Source organism: Maniola hyperantus, chromosome 4, assembly GCF_902806685.2.
Source record: "Maniola hyperantus chromosome 4, iAphHyp1.2, whole genome shotgun sequence".
Taxonomy (NCBI): Eukaryota; Metazoa; Arthropoda; class Insecta; order Lepidoptera; family Nymphalidae; genus Maniola; species Maniola hyperantus.
Window position 1 is genome coordinate 16,534,653 of NC_048539.1, and position 17,888 is coordinate 16,552,540.

Consider the following 17,888-nt stretch of genomic DNA (forward strand, 5'->3'; position numbering starts at 1 on the left):
TATGTGTTTGCTTGTATGTCCGTTCTTATGTGCGCTTGTAAGAAGCCAAAAATAAGACTTGTTATAACAGCATACTAAATTTCGAATCGATCAGATCAGTGGAAGATGCTCATATCGCTTCATCAAAGAAAAGAACTGATGTTCTTCAAACGGCTGAACAGATTTTCTTGGATCATAGCTAAAAACACAAAATCAAGTCACCTTTCAAAAAAACTAAATCAAAATCGGTTCGTTCGTTTAGGGGCTACAATGCTACAAACAGATGCACACGTGAAACTTATAGCACCCCTCTTTTTGGGTCGGGGGTCAATAATTATAAAAAGTCTTGAACATTACGCACGTGTTTTCATTATCCTTGCTTCGCCACTTTCAAAGACCTTCTTCATGTGAGGTTAAACCCGTATTTTTCGAAGGACATTACAGTTTACATGCTCCTCAGCTAATGGGCTGGTGTCGTACTTATCTACTTATAAATATATTAATGACTAAAACAGTTCGTCAACGCTGTAGTGATTCAGTCTTAATGACTAAACATTTTTTTTGCTGATCACTACTAAACTAAATCTATTCCTAAACTTTGACGCAAAGATCTGACTGTCCTTCTACTGGCTAAAATACACGTGTTTTTAAATGGAAATAGAAACCTAAAAGAGGGAGGCCCGCCTCGCACTTGGGTGATTTTTAGGGTTTCGTACCTCAAAAGGAAAAAAGAACACTTATAGGATCACTTTTCTGTCTGTCTGTCTGTCGTGTCTGTCAAGAAAACCTATAGGGTTCTTCCCGTTGATCTAGAATCATGAAATTTGACAGGTAGGTAGGTTTTATAGGCTATAGCTCAAGTAAAGGTAAATATCTGAAAACCGTGAAATTGTGGTAACATCGCAAAAAAAAAATGAACAAATAATTAGTATTTTCAACTTTCAAAGTAAGATAACTATACCAAGTGGGGTATCATATGAAAGGGCTTTACCAGTAGATTCTTTGAAACAGATTTTTATTTATATCTACGCACAATAGTTTTTGATTTATTCAGACATAAGACACTAACAGTGTTAGAGTATAAAACTAGAGTTTAAAACGAGACAGCGTTATATCGCTGGCATAAATCTGTCTCGTTTTAACTGAAACTTAAGTCGAAGCAAAGTACGCTCTATAGATCTCAAATTCGCCTTAGAATACAGCTTAAGGTGGTTTGATAGATCCAGCCGCGAAAATTCAAATTTTAGTTAGTTTTTTGAAAATAGTAGACTAATCATACATCGAAGGCTTATGGTAATGAGTTTTGCGGGCACAACATTTATGCATCTACGAGTACATGTTTTTCCATAAAAACTTTTGTCAAAAATACTCATTTACTTCATATTTGTGCAAATTTGGGAAATTCAGAAAATTATCTTTCAGACACAAATATGAAGCAAATGAGTATTTTTGAACAAAGTTTTTATGGAAAAAAACATGTAGATACGTAAATGTTATGCGCGCAAAACTCATTACCAGAAGCCTTTGATGTATGATTAGTCTACTATTTTCGAAAAACTAACTAAAATTTGAATTTTCACGGCTGGCTCTATCAAACCACCTTAACCCACAACTCACAGGACAATGCCATGGGCAAAGGCGGCAAAGGCTAGTTTAGTAATAAACATGATAACATTGACCTAGCCATCAATTTAGGCCCGCGCCCTTGTCTACATGTTTAGTCTCTTATCAATCCGGCCTATATCATTCGATAAAGGGCTTGGCCTTGCCTCTATTGGTACGGCTCCACTGTCGGCAAATTATTTGAGATCGAACAAATACGATAGTTCGGCATTCGTCAAATCAACTGGCCACACTATTCGGGATATGGCGAATTTATTTGAAATTTATTTATTTTCCACAAAAACAAAAGATTACAATGTTGATTTCTTCGTGCTCGTAAGCGCTTGGCGGCTTGTCTGAGCACTGCACATTCCTCTGTTGTTAGCTTAACAAAGTATGCAGTTAGTTGTAGAACCTATGTAGTTAACAATAAGAATACAGAATGTTTTGTGTTAAACCACACAGAACATTCGCCAGACTACGGTCTTGCGTCATCTGAATCCAGCATCTTTCTGCGACCTGCTGCGCGATTGCGGGAGAATGACAGCTACATTGTTACGATCACAATCACCTCTGATTGGTTGACGCTCGCTCACTTTTGGCTACAATGCATTGTTGCAACAAGAATCGCACAAATTCAGCCAATCAGGACAATTGAGATTGTAATAATGATTGATGCAGGTTTTAGACAATCGCCCTACTGTTTGATATTATCTACTTAGTGGAGAATCTTTTATCGCTGCGTTTTCTGATGGGAGGAGCCATTCTAGCACATTTGGGCTCCAACGTCTATCGGTTTTTCGAACTATGTGCTGTGCCCATTTCCACTTCAGCTTTGCAACCGTTATGTCGCTTACTCTGGTTATCCTACGGATTTCCTCCGAATCCCGATAGTGGAGCCAAACCATATCAGTAGAAGGCCGTTGTTTATCGATTCCGGCTTGTTTTTCTGCAGATCTTTATGCACGGTCGATGGTTCCGTCTCGCCTTCCTTCCTCATTGGTTTTCGGTGCACAATGCAAAGCGATTTGGCACTGAAGGTCGGCAATTGTTGATAATTTATTGATTTCTTTTAGGCTTAATTTTTTTTCAGTAAATTCGGTAGGCATAACATAAATCATAATATTATCTATTTTTTTTAATAACTAGCTGCCCTGGCGAACTTCGTTCCGCCTAACAGTCTATTCAAATTTTTTAAATTTTTCTCTCCGTAAGAACCATCCTCGTACTTCAAGGAATATTATAAAAAAGAATTAGCGAAATCGGTTCAGCTGTTCTCGATATTTCCGATCAGCAAAACATTTAAAGATTCATTTTTATATATAGAGATTTATATAGAGAGATATAATATACACTTTTTACAGTTCCGTACTAACTTAGCCTCCGAAGTCCGTTCGTCTGTTTGTCAGCGGGCTGTATCTCATGAACCGTTATATGTGGGCTACGTCCGCGTGGCCTCTTTCCTTGGATGTTTTGTATTTTTCAATTCGAACCCATCGATTCCTTCAATCGGGATAGATTCTCTATGAAACTGACAAACATATCAACGTATACCTCAAATCGTAAGGTCTAATAACTTGAGATTGAAAAAACGAGCAAAACCGGCGTCTAACAGCCAAGCGCAAGGTCTCGGTCCTACGCCACTGGGTAAAGGTCAATGTTGCCGAGTTATTACTTTGCTGAGTGAGATTGAGACAACGAGCGAAACCGGATCACATCAGCTAGTTTGTATATCACATAGATAAAGATTAAAGATAAAATGAAGAGCGGCGTCTAACAGCCAGGCGCAAGGTCTCGGTCCTACGCCACTGGGTAAAGGTCAATGTTGCCGAGTTATTACTTTATTTAGTCAACAACGGCTTTGGATTTTTTCCGTAACAGCACTAACTACTGTGGCATTGGTAAAAATTTTGACGGTCACGATAAAAACTGCCTACTGATGAGTCTAACCAAGTTTGCACCAAGGTCTAAACTCTTAACATATTATACTATTCCACGTGCAGTTGTTATACATTGTTGCCAATTTTTATTCACACCGAAACCAAGGTTTGACAATACACAGTTGTATACGAAACTTGTAAAATACGTGTAGAAAAATTTTACTTGGCTTGGCTCTATCTGTTAACACAAGAGAGACATGTTGGTTTTACCTAAGTCACAGAAATGCACAGCAAATTACAGTAGGTATGAAAAAAGTTTGCGTTGGGCGATGGCCTACTTATGCGACTTGATTTGTAAAAAAAAAAACTTGTAGTTAAATTTATTTTCTTTATTTTGCCACAAATGTATTTAAGTGTGGTATTTTTTTTTAAAGAATATTAGCCATGTTAAATGACTAATATTCCCCTTTCCTCTCCAACTAAGCGTCAAGCTTGTGCTAGGAGTAGGTACGACAATAGTGCAACGGGCGGGGTTTGAACCGTCAACCTTTCGGTTTTCAGTTCACTCCTTTACCCGTTGAGCTATTGAGGCTCTATATAAACTACTCGTCTGTTCTCATCTATTCTTGAGCTGTTATGTCAACAACCATCTTCTTCGTCAAGCGAAGTTCCCAGTCGTACTTCAGGATCTTTTATTTTAAACCGATTTCAAAATTTTCCGTTCACATGAAGGAGCCGGAAATAACACGCATATTTTGTTTGGATACGTACGTCGTACGTGCCCTCTAAATTTGTAGCTGCATTAAAACAATGTAGAATCTGGCATTCCGTGTTTGTTATTATATCTGCATATTGCAACCTCAATTAAAATTAACTTCCGTAATATTTTAAAGATTGTTTTTATTACACACGATTTTCATATTTTCAATAATCGCAATGGTAAAACGCTGGGAAGAATTAGAGTAAAGAAATAGAAGAGGTCCAAGAAAGTAATGGCCGGACGTCGTGAACTTAGACTTGAGAGTCAATAGACCCAGTAAATCGGATGCTCAAAACCGGAAAAAGTCCACTGCCGGACATGGTATCCTAATAAGACCTACCTTAATTTAAAAACTAGGTAGCTATCAAGTTTTTAACAAAAATGCACTCATTTTTGAAAGCAGTATGTTTATCTACTAAACTTGAAAATACAATGGGGCTGGTTCTCTTGTTCACACACACACAACACAAACACAATTTCTAAACTAAACTAAAATGGCACGTCTAAATCTATTGCTATCCCTTTCATAATGTTGCTTGCGGAAAAGGATAGCACTAGATTTAGACTTGTTAATTTAGTTTAGTCTAGAGATTGTGTACATGAGAATCGGCCGCACTGTCTTATTAGCAACCTTAACAAGAACACATAAAAGGCAGGGTTACAATTAATAGAGCCTTGTTGTTCCATAAAAAGGAATAAGAAAAGTAATTTCATATTACGCCAATATCATCAACTTGTGGATGCAATTAATCATCATTTACTTTACAATAGCAAAAGTAGGAAGTCTGTAATTTGAGCAATTTCAATTACACTTTGCAGTAATAGCAGTATTACAGAAAAGAGAAATGAAAATAAAAAACCGGCCAAGTGCGAGTCAGGCTCGCGCAATGAGGGTTCCGTACTACAGTCATATTTTTTCGACATTTTGCACGTTAATTCAAAAACTATGATGCATAAAAATAAATAAAAATCTGTTTTAGAATGTACAGGGGAAGACCTTTCATATGATACCCCACTTGATATAGTCACTCACTTCGAAAGTTGAAAATACTAATTATTATTTCATGACCACAATTTAATTTTTTTTGTGTGATCTAACCCTAAATTCACGGTTTTCAGATTTTTTCCCAAATGTCAGCTATAAGATCTACCTACCTGCCAAATTTCATGATTCTAGGTCAACGGGAAGTACCCTGTAGGTTTCTTGACAGACAGACGGACAGACAGACAGACAGACAACAAAGTGATCCTATAAGGGTTCCGTTTTTCCTTTTGAGGTACGGAACCCTAATGACGAAAGAGTAGCATGCTGACGTAACAATACTTATGATAATCTTCTAAATATATATAAAAGGAAAATCTTCTAAATACAAACACACCACATTTTTGTGATCCGTCACATTCGCACAATTTTTGTCTCCACAGTCCTGCCTACTGATTCGCTAACTCAGTGTTTAACACTGAATAGTCACTGAATGCATGTGACATTTATTTTTAATCATTCTTTCTTTTTTTCTTTTTTTTTAAAAGAATATTAGCCATATTAAATGACTAATATTCCCCTTTCCTCTCCAATTAAGCGTCAGGCTTGTGCTAGGAGTAGGTACGACAATAGTGCAACGGGCGGGATTTGAACCGTCGACCTTTCTGTTTTCAGTCCACTCCTATACCGGTTGAGCTATTGGGCATTGAAAGTTTTCTACGAAAAATTTCTTTTGATTTCACTCAATAAAGCAGCAATGTAGAACCTGAGTAAGCAAATCAACCCGCTGGAACCTTCCAGCGCAAAGAGTAATCCAGAAGCAACCATAAATCCCTATGCTGTACAAATTTTTAATTACAATGCCCACCTAATGTATGTCAAATAGATTTATGTGCAATTGTCTCAATAAAGATTTTTCTTTCTTCTTTCTAAGTAGTCTAGCGGTTTTAAAGGCTATTATATCATTTATCTAACTATAGTTTCTATACACTCTGCTCGTAGATCCATAAACTGCATAAACTGCATCTGAAATTGCCTCAAAGTAGTTTCGCCGCCGCGTGGGACGTCCCGAGGCTAATGCGAGCTATGTCCAGACGCGCTTGTATGTCGCCCTGAAGGAATTTAATGTAACACTCTGGAATTAGACTCGTGTCAGTTTTGCGAGTGTTATGCAATTGTCTGATTCTATTATAGGAAGGAACACGACTTTTGCTTAAAAGGTCATCCTGTTTTCTTCATCTTGTACGAAAGCAGTGTATCCTAGGCTCGATCGTACAATAAGATCTTCCTTCGAGCTGGTGTTAGGGTCAACCGTTGTACTTTAAGTCTTCTGGGATTAAAACTTCGTTAGCATGACTCAGGTTTCATAGAGAGTGGCTTCGTAGTCATTTATTAGATCACTAGCTGATGCCGGCGACTTCATATGCGTGGATTTAGGTTTTTAAAAATCCTGTGGAAATTCTTAAATTTTCCGGGATAAAAAATAGCCTATGTCCTTCCCCGGGATGCAAGCTACCTCTGTACCAAATTTTGTCAAAATCGGTTGAACGGTTGAGCCGTGAAAAGCTAGCAAATAGACAGACAGACAGACACACTTTCGCATTTATAATATTAGTACTTATGGATTAGTATGGATTAAGTATGGATTTAACTATGGAGGATCGAATATGTTTTTGAAGTAGTTGAACTAGGCTTTATAAATGTGATCCTCCGTAGGGAGCTTTTTTCCTTTTATGAGACTGACTTGTGGTTAAGGTTTTTGTTTGAAGTATGTTAAATTGCAGTTTTACATACATACAAATTTTTATTAGCTGATGTTATTATGTTGATTGAATTGACAACTCGCGCCACCTATTATACATTGATCCAGTCATAAACTTTTCCGCAAGTTTCAACAATAACTGTGCAAAGTTTCATCGTAATTAGATTAATGGTATAAGGAAGGAACGCATAAGAAACAAACAAACAAGGATACATTCATTTTTACATAATATAATGTAGTTATAGATAGTCGAATACGTCCATCGTCCACGGCTTGCGAACGCAGACTGAATCGCGTGCGCCTGTTCGGCGTTCGCCGCCTGCGCGGGCGCGGCGTCGTCGTGCTCTGCGTCGACAGGCGGAAGCGTGCGCGCACCCGCGCAAGGCTACGCTCATGACCTCGCCTCGTCTTTGTCTAGCACTATCTAGCGTTTGTTTACCCGCGAGGCCGAATGCATCATACCGACCTACCTAGTACCTACCCGAGGTACTTCGCCGCTAAATCATTATTGAATCCATAAATTACAATCCTACTAGTAGTTTCTTTTTCTAAGCCTTGTTGATAATTGCCGCGATAACAACGTAGATTCAGAAGTGCGATATGTATTGCGTCTGCTTATTTGATTAGTTAACTTATTACGCCGGTTACAGGTTTATCGTTAACTACGCCATACTTTAACGTCTACAGCCAAGTGATGGTAACCTACAGTCAACCTGATGGTAAGTGATGATGCAGTCTAAGAAGATAGCGGGCTAACCTGGAAGGGGTATGGCAGTTTTTATTAAACCCGTACCCCTTTGGTTTCTACACGGCATCGTACCGGAACGCTAAATCGCTTGGCGGCACGGCTTTGCCTGTAGGGTGGTAACTAGCCACGGCCGAAGCCTCCCACCAGACCAGACCAGAAATTTAGAAATTATAAAATTCCAAACCCCTGCCAGGAATCGAACCCGGGACCTCCCACTGATAAGACCACAGCGCTCACGACTGCGCCAGGGAGGTCGTCAAGGGATGCTTTATTGAAATTGCTGCTGTCCTTTGAAGTCTTACCGCGGTACTCAGAGTCGCTAATCGTTACTTAAGATTGAGTTAAAACGAGACAGATTTATGTGACAGACATAGCTCTGTCTCGTTTTAACTAAACTTAAGTAACGATTAAGCGACTCTGAGTACGGCTGTTAAAGCTTTTTCACGTAAGACTTCCATACTCTTGACATTTCTTCTGTCACTATCCTTTTCACTAAAAAATCTTTATTTTGATATCAAGGCTGGTTAATTGGACTCACAGAGGGTCTGGCCTTAGTATCTCGAGTTTCGACACAAGAATCTGCTAAGTACTCCATTTTATTTGTTGTCGTCCACAGCTGGACATATGAATCATGTAGCGATTTTCCCACGCCGTGGTCTTGCGCTGGATTACGGTTCCCTGCGCTGAATGGTCTGCCAACGCTGCGTCCTCCGAAACGAGGTCGCCATTCCAGCATCTTGGGACCCCAGCGTCTGTCAGTCAGTGGCGTGCACAGTGTTTGAAGCCAGGGTAGGCATTAGTTAGGTAGGAACCTGTTTACTGACAGGTCATAATAAAAATATGCATTGAGCTATTACAACTGGGGTAAGCAGTGCATTTATGCCTCTATGACCTGCACGCCACTGCTGTCAGTTATTCGAACTATTCATTTATTCTAACAACAGACTTTCCGGTTTTTGCACGCTTTGCCAATTTAGTAATACCTAAGGCATTCACCAAAAGGTTTTCCAATTAGACACCCCAGGCATGCTTTTCTAAAGCACGATTCTTTTCCATTGAATAATGGTTTCACACAATTTGGTCTTTAATGAAACTGTCTATTCCACTAGGGCTAATAACTCCATATTTATTTAACTCTACTGCTACGTAACAATGAGCACTTTTAACAATTTTCACTCAACATTTAAGCTTTGTCTTAAGATTTTAACTAGAATCACCTTCACTAGCGGAGATGGAGCGATAAATACGAGGTTAGATAATTCTTTTGATATCTCATTACGACCTACGTATTATAAAATACTGAAATCAGCACAAATTAATCTTTGTTTATTGTTTCCTTATTTTTTACCAGATGATGCCCGCGACTTCGTCCGCATGGATTTGGGTTTTTAAAAATCGCGCGGGAACTCTTTGATTTTCCGGGTTAAAAACTTGTTTATATCAATTTCCGGGATGCAAGCCACCTTTGTATTAAATCTCATATAAATCGGTTCAACAGACGGGCCTTTAAGAATCCCGTGGGAACTCTTTGATTTTCCAGGATAAAAAGTAGCCTATGTCCTTCCCCGGGACGTAAGCTAACTCTGTACCAAATTTCACCAAATTCGGTTAAACTGCTGGGCCGTGAAAAGGAAACAGACAGACAGATATACAGACACACTTTCGCATTTATAATATTAGTATGGATGTAAACTTTATGGACCGCGCGTTAAGGTTTTTTTTTTAATTTCAAGAGAGACTTGCGTTTGACGACAGTCGTGCATATTCACGTGATCAATAAGTTATTTAGGATTACAATATGTAGATACTAATGTTATTTTCATTTGTTTCCAGGTAATGGCGCGAAGTAATTCGTCTTGGTGAACGTATTATCGCTCGTGAACCTAACTAGATTGTAAGTAGATATTAGAGTCTATATTTTTGCCGATTCTGATGTCTTTCTCTAAACTAAAGGAGATTGCCATGCCATTTTCTTAGGAGCTTTGCCCCCCCCCCCAATATAATTGTTATGTCACCATGGTTTTAATTTTATTTTGTAGACAAATAATTACCTTTTTATATTCTGCAAACGATTTCCATTTATTCACCCTGGTTATAAAGAAATCTTATTTTTTATGTTGCTGATATTGAGGTTATATTTAGTTAATACTTCTCCAAAATAAATCGATGTTTACAATTCTAACTGTAATTGTGGATATTTTCAATGATAGAGTGACGGAAAAGTCGTAACAAAACATATTATAATCGTAAAAAATAACACATTTTTTAAAAATTAATTTAAGTTTTGACACGACGCGACGCGACGCCACAAAAGAGGGCCTGTCCACGGGCGATCTCCTTTAAAGTTGGTATCTGCAACTTTTTCTTTTTAAAATTGTTAAATGCATACATACATAGACTGCTAAAATCATAACCATTCCTTCTGGTTTTGCCGTAGTCGGGTGAAAAAAGACGAAAAATTAATTTTAAATTAAAGACTAATTTTTAGTGCTACTTTGGCACCGATTACGTTGTATTTCTCTAAACTAAACTTAGAGTATCTTCTAGAATATCTCTCTTTTTAACAATGCTAAAAAGGGACAGAACATGAACTTTACATTTAAAGACTCTAAATTATAGTGCACGCTACAAATTTATTTTAAACAGTAGGCTCGCGACTGTGCGCTAAAATCACGGGTTTTACCATCTAAAACTTAAATTTAACTGTCAATCTGCGTCTGTCCTTTTCATATTACATTAGTAAGAAGAGGATGTGAATACTCAAAAATTCGGTTGTGCTCAGAATCAGTACCTTTACATGCTCAAGAATGGCACATTCTTATTACATTGGTAAGAAAAAGATGCGAGTACTCTTAAATTTATGATAAACCCTTCTATCCATAGAAATAGTCTATCACGCTGGCCAAGTGTGGATTGCAGACTTCACACACCTTTGAAAACATTATGGAGAACTCTTAGAACATGCAGGTTTTGCGATTGGAACATCGACCCTTAAAAAAAGAAAAGTATCAACAAAGTAAAAAAAAGTTCTTAGTGTAGAAAACAACTTTTACGCAATGAGAAATAATACCTTTCCTCTCACTAACACATAAAAAAGGAAAACTTAAAATAAGTAACACTTAGGCGCAACGCACACCGATAGAGTAGAGCCAAGGCACCATAACACCTCTAAGCTTTATTCGTTTTACTTTGGCATCTAGGCGGCGGCGTCCTGTGTACATATTGTTTAAGTATACCAAAAAAGCGGTGATAGCCTAGTGGTTAAGAAGTAGGTAGAAGAGTCTGGGGATCAATTCCGGGCATGCACTTTTAACTTTCGGAGTTTTGTGCGTTTTAAGGAATTAAATATGACTTGCTTTAACGGTGAAGGAAAACATCGTGGCGAAACATGCATGCCTTAAGAGTTCTCAATAATATTCTTAAAGGTGTGTGAAGTCTACCAATCTGCACTTGGAAAGCGTGATAGACTATGGCCAAACCCTTCTCATGCTCTACTGAGCCAGCGATAGGTTGATCGTGATAATGATGATTTTTTTTTTTTTTTTTTTTTTTTTCCTACCATAAAGCACCATTATAAAATGGCAGCTTTATTACTACTACCATCTAGCCTATGGGCTAATAAGTAATATTATTCTAGCTTAAACTTCTACTTATGATTAATTTTTAAATCTAATTTACAGTCCAATAACTGTCCTTAGTTTATTCTAACACGTACTTACAGTTCACTATGTTCTTGTGACCTAGAAAAATAAAGTAGCACAAGCACTATTACACAAACGCTGCACTTATGTACTTTTTAACACTAATTCGAACGGCTTGGTTCTTTTGAGCCTCCTTTTGATATCCATGTTATCTAGAAGCTTCACAGCCTCCAAATTAACATGATGGCGAAGTCGATGTTGGTGAGCTTCTGCGTACTTTTGGATGATTTTGTTTACGAACTCTATCTTAAGGTCCCTGTGGAGATCGTGATTTCTTACATACCAGGGTGCATTTGTTATTTCCCTGAGTACTTTGTTCTGGAATCTCTGTATTACTTGAACATTGGTCGGTTTAGTACACCCCCAGAGTTGTATACCATACGTCCATACAGGCATCAGAACTTGCTTGTATAGCATAAGTTTATTATGTAATGAGAGCGTGGAATGCCTTCCAAGCAGCCAATACATTTTTTTGTAGCGTAATTCTAACTCCTCACGTTTCTTTTTAACATGAGCTTTCCATCGAAGCTTTGCGTCAAGCGTCATACCCAAGTACTTCGCTGTATTTACGTAGGGAATAAGTTGCCGATTTAGATAAATTGGGTGATAATTTGGTAACTTATTGGTAAAATCTATATGCATAGATTTCGACTCGTTTAGCTTAATTCGCCACTTTATAGTCCAATCGTTGACTTTATTTATGGCAGCTTGAACTTTTTCTACTGCTTCTTCGTGACTTTCTCCAGTTGCTATTATGGCAGTATCATCAGCGAATGTTGCAATAGTGTTATTTTCTAGTGCTGGAATATCACAGGTGTATAATAAGTACAGGACCGGACCTAAGACACTTCCTTGTGGTACCCCAGCTTTAATTTCCTTGAGTTCAGAATACGCATCTTCTTGACGAACTCTAAACCATCTATTTGAGATGTATGATTCAAGAATATCTGCAAATGACTTTGGTAGCATATTTCTGAGTTTATAGATAAGCCCTTCGTGCCACACTTTATCGAAAGCTTGCGCTACGTCTAAAAAGACTGTAGAACACACTTTCTTATTTTCTAATGATTTCTCTATTATGTCAGTAATTCTGTGGACTTGATCTATCGTTGAGTGTTTTTCACGGAATCCAAATTGGTGATCTGGTATTAATTTTCTCTCCTCTAGTATAGGTTTTATTCTTTTGAGTAACAGTTTTTCAAATAATTTTGAAATAACTGATGATGATGATACCCATTTCTATAATATTACTAGCTGCCCCGGCGAACTTCGTACCGCCTAACAGTCCATTCTAATTTTTTAATTTTTCTCTCCGTAAGAACCATCCTCGTACTTCAAGGAATATTATAAAAAAAGAATTAGCGAAATCGGTTCAGCTGTTCTCGAGATTTGCGATCAGCAACACATTTAGCGATTCATTTTTATATATAGAGAAGATGTCTTGTGTAGAAGTTTTCATCAAAAAGACTCGACTCTACTCTTCAGTCTGTATGCGCTGACCCTTAGAAATGTTTAAAGAGTGTTGGTAATTTTCCACATGCACTGAGATAATAATATGAAAATTAACCGCAATTTCAAGATTCATCTCAAACTGGAGCACAAGACACCTGCGGAATGAAAATAAGACTATGTCGTATCAAGCCCAAACTCGTCCGAAACTTTGTAACGACTTAAACGATGTGTAGACGTTCGGACAGGTTTGGCTGACCAATTAACTCTACCAACAAAATTGGATCTTCGCCAAATGTTTCTCTCTTTGACGAGTGCAGTTGTGAGATAAGCGATACGTTCTGGGATCAATTCAAATTCAATTGTAATATTTTCAGGGTTCATGTATGCGAGTTCTTCATTCCATTATAACTTTTAAATGCGTGAACAGACTTGGATGTACGGGATATCGTTAAAATCCATATTACATCATGCAGAGTAACACTGGCTATAAATTTAGAGCCTCAATAGCTCAACCGGTATAGGAGTGGACTGAAAACCGAAAGGTCGACGGTTCAAATCCCGCCCGTTGTACTATTGTCGTACCTACTCCTAGCACAAGCCTGACGCTTAATTGGAGAGGAAAGGGGAATATTAGTTATTTAATATGGCTAATATTCTTAAAAAAAAAAAAAAAAAAACGGCTATATGGTGCTATTTTCAAATGTGTTTTTTTAAACTTTTTAGGTTGTTTTTGGCAGTTCAGTTTTTTAATTTTTCTTTAATTACGACTTCTAATCAAACAAAATCTAATGAAATTGTAAATTATGAAAAAACCGATAAACTCCTGTAACAAACACCTCCTCCTCCTATAACAAATTCCTGTTAACTCAATAATACCCTCTAAAAATTGAGTAAATAAGCTTAGTATAACGCTCATAGGTCCGGGTAATTTACAGTAAAGTTTACAACTTGATCGCGCCTACGAATTACATCGGCACGTCTGAATGGCGTTTAACTACGTAAGTTGAGGGTGATGCGGGTAAATACAGACACAAAGCCTACACGTAACCTCACTTCGAATGTTGCTGGCCTTCGGGCTTCGCCACAATTCGGGGTGAGCTGCTTAACACATTCGATGTTCTGTACCAAAAACGAACAAAAAATTGGCCAAGCGCGAGACAGGCTCGCGCAACGAGGGTTCCGTACTACAGTCGTATTTTATCGACATTTTGTACGATAAATCAAAAACTATGATGCCTAAAAATTAATAAAAATCTGTTTTAGAATGTGCAAGTAAATCCCTTTCACATGACAGCCCACTTAATATAGTTATCTTACTTCGAAAATTGAAAATACTAATTATTAGTTCCACAATTTAATTTTTTTGTGCGATTCAAGGTTTTCCGATTTTTCCCCGAAAGTCTACTATAAGACCTACATACCTGCCAAATATCCAAATTTCATGATTCTAGGTCAACCGGAAGTACCCTGTAGGTTTCTTGACAGACAAACAGACAATAGTGATCCTATAAGGGTTCCGTTTTTCCTTTTACCCCAAAAACGAACAAAAAACTGGCCAAGTGCGTGTCAGACTACGCATACGGTAGGGTTCCGTAGCCATGCTTGATGCTAGTCGCTAAAAACTTTGGCGGTCGATATTTCTTAGACGATAGTGTTTTCCATAAACGTTCTAAAACCTAATTATGTTTTTTTTAAATATCTTTTTCTTTCAAAACTCTTTCTTTTTTCTCATTTTTAATGATCTGTAGTTCCTTTAGCGTTTAAACAATCGTGAGTGATATTAATTATACATCATCATCATCATCATCATCAGGATGTGGACGTCCACTGTTGGACATAGGCCTTCCCTAAAGAGCGCCACCACACCCGGTCCTCAGCCTTCCTCATCCAGCCACTTCCCGCCAGCCTCTTTATATCGTCGGTCCATCGTGCTGGAGGGCGTCCCACACTACGCTTGCTTAAACGCGGTCTCCACTCAAGGACTTTCCGGCTCCAACGGCCATCGCATCTACGACAGGCATGACCTGCCCACTGCCACTTCAGCTTGCTAATAGTTTGGGCTATGTCAGTGACCTTGGTTCTCCTGCGGATCTCCTCATTTCGGATCTTGTCCCTCAAGGAAACTCCTCCTAACAATAGCCCTCTCCATAGCTCGCTGAGCGACTACTTATTAATTATTACTTAGTTATATTATATAACTAGCTTACACCCGCGACTTCATCCGCGTGGACTACACAAATTTGGAACCCCTATTTTACCCCTGTAGGGGTTGAATTTTCTAAAATCCTTTCTTGGCGGATGCCTACGTCATATTAGCTATCTGCATGCCTTTCAGCCCGATCCGTCCAGTAGTTTGAACTGTGCATTGAAAGATCAGTCAGTCAGTCAATTATTTTATATATTTAGAAGATAAATCATTGACGCTCGAGGATTACATTCTAAAATAATACCAGCAGACTATACGCGCATGGTTTCAGGGCCATTGGTCGATCAATAAATAAATAATAATCTATATATATAAAATTCAAAGTCCTGACTGACTGACTGACATAGATATCAACGCACAGCCTAAACCGCTGGTCCTAAAGACATGGAATTTGGAGGGTCTATTCTTTGTAAAGAGTAGGTATCCACTAAGAAAGGATTTTTCGAAATTTCACCCCTAAGTGGGTTAAATGGGGGATGGAAGTTTGTATGAAAGTCCGTCATTTTTCAAGTTATTGGCATGAAAATTGGTATTTGGGTTCTCGGTCACAAATGTGGAAATACGTGTTTCAGGATTTTTGGAAAATTCACCTATAAGGGTGGTAAAATAGGGGATGAAATTTTGTATGGAAAAGTAATACATTTTGATATTATTAACTTGAAATTTGGAAAGTAGGTTTTTCCTTGAGGTTAGGTGTCAGCTAAGAAACGACTATGAGAGGGGGGTTGGAAGGTTATATGTGTTATTCGGTGCTATTCAGGATACGCGTCCTGATGTTATAACGTTTGTTTCTGAAAAAAAAATACCATTTGTTTCCTGTAGGCCACGCGGGCGAAGCCGTGGGCAGAAGCTAGTTATCTATCTATTCAGCCATCGAAGTATTCGATCCGTCAAGGCAAACGGCTCCGAAAACAACTAATGAATGATAAACGGATTAAATCTATCAGGAAGTAAATAAATATCGTGCGCGATTCGTCCTAGCAGACCCTTGCTTGCACACAGAGAAACGAGACCGTCGAGTGCGAGTCAGACTTGCGCGCTGAGAGGATTCCGTACTTTTACGTTTTACATTTTTTTTATAACTTCGATGGACAATTAATATGAAAGTGACACATTAAGGTCCCGCGCAAACAGACAGAGCGAGGCGAGCAACTCCGAAAACAACTAATCTATATAAATAAAAGGAAAATCTGACTGACTGACTAACTGATCTATCAACGTAAAGCTCAAACTACCGGAGGATCGGGCTGAAATTTGGCATGCTAATAACTATTATGATGGTAGGCATCCCCTAAGAAAGGATTTTTTAAAATTCAACCCTTAGGGGTTAAAATAGGGGCTTGAAATTTGTGTAGTCCACCGGACGTATACTAATAAGTGATAAACAGATTAAATCTATTAGGAAGTAAATAAATATCGTGCGCGATTCGTCCTAGCAGACCCTTGCTTGTTTGCACACAGAGAAACGAGACCGTCAAGTGCGAGTCGTACTCGCGCTGAGAGGTTCCGTGTTTTACATTTTTTTATTAAATTCGATGGACCACTAATATGAAAGTAGTACATTTATTATATTTTTCCATTAGGAGGTACGGAACCCTAAAAATACTAGTAAGAGTTGCAACAGACACACAAACACTCACACACACGAATGAAAACGGCAATGAGATAACTAACATCACGGTAGAAGGTCTTAAAGTAGAGTTCACAAAAAAAGTTTTAAATAAAATTTTCATAAAATATTGGTTGAATAAGTATTTTATATATAATATTATGAGTTTTTAAAAGTCGGGTAAATTATTGCCTTACAACTCATTAAAAATCCATGAAATGACAATGAAAAATAATAGAAGTTTTCGTGTAGTAAATAAATAAATATGCTTATTTCCTATTTTTAGGAACTGAGAACTGTTATTTATCTACAGTTATAATAGGTAAAAAAAAATTAAATAAATAGAGGAAATCGCCCCATTATTTTTTTTATAGTCATTATTGCTGGCATAATTAATAATTATGATAAACTAGTTTATTTAAAAACTTGTACTAAAAATACCTGTTTCAGGATCACGTTACAAAATAATGTATTCTACGTTATACTCATAATAATATAATCTAAAAACATCGTATCACACAAATAGGATATCATTAGCAATAGAACCTTGAGAAAAAACACAAATTTTCCTAACTGTCTACTACAGTGATTATTTATAACATTATAATAAATTTTAATATTGGAACAAATCTTGATCTAAATACTTATATTAATTTATTCAACTAATTTAGGAATTTTATTAAAGTACCTAATAAATAAATTATATTAAAATTATTGATAAATCTAAATCCACACGAAAAAGTCGTAGGTTTCGCCTATTTTTCAATAAATAAAATTTTTGATACTATTTTTATTTATTTTTCTATAAAACTAGCTAATGCCCGGCATGAGTTTCAATACGACTCGTGTCACCTTGAATTCAATTAAAGTGTCAACAACAGCTATATAAAGTTTCAACTCAATCGGATAAACGATGCGCGAACGCAAATAGACAACATTAATGTTTAAATTATAAAACAAGTGTTGCATTTTCTTTGCTAACGGTACACACGAGCAACACGCATGTACCGTACGCACTACGCAGTAACGACAGTGGCGCGACAGGCGGCAGACGGCGACCTTCGAAAGCGGACTAATGGACCAATGTTTTTAAATATCGAATAGATGCAGGCGTTACGTTGCGGAATTCCATGATATATGTACAAGGAACTAGAAGCTTATTTTTTCCAGCTTCTTTGACATTCGGAGAACGAGCGTTTTATATCGC

At 37.6% G+C, this 17,888-nt stretch overlaps 2 protein-coding genes across 7 annotated transcripts in view; one reads left to right on the forward strand and one right to left on the reverse strand.

The window, feature by feature from the left end:
• Window positions 1–17,888, forward strand: part of Eip74EF (Ecdysone-induced protein E74) — a 338,704-nt gene that overhangs the window by 78,089 nt on the left and 242,727 nt on the right. For 5 of the 6 annotated variants that reach the window (XM_069498007.1, XM_069498008.1, XM_069498006.1 and 2 more), the window contains exon 3: window positions 9,547–9,607. The exons of the other annotated variant lie outside the window; for it this stretch is intronic. The gene's annotated coding sequence lies outside the window, so the exon portion shown is untranslated. The remainder of the gene's footprint in view (window positions 1–9,546; window positions 9,608–17,888) is intronic. 6 annotated transcript variants of the gene reach the window in all.
• The window catches only part of Lsm11 (U6 snRNA-associated Sm-like protein LSm11), a 69,461-nt gene that overhangs the window by 25,358 nt on the left and 26,215 nt on the right, over window positions 1–17,888 (reverse strand). The gene's annotated exons all lie outside the window — the stretch shown is intronic.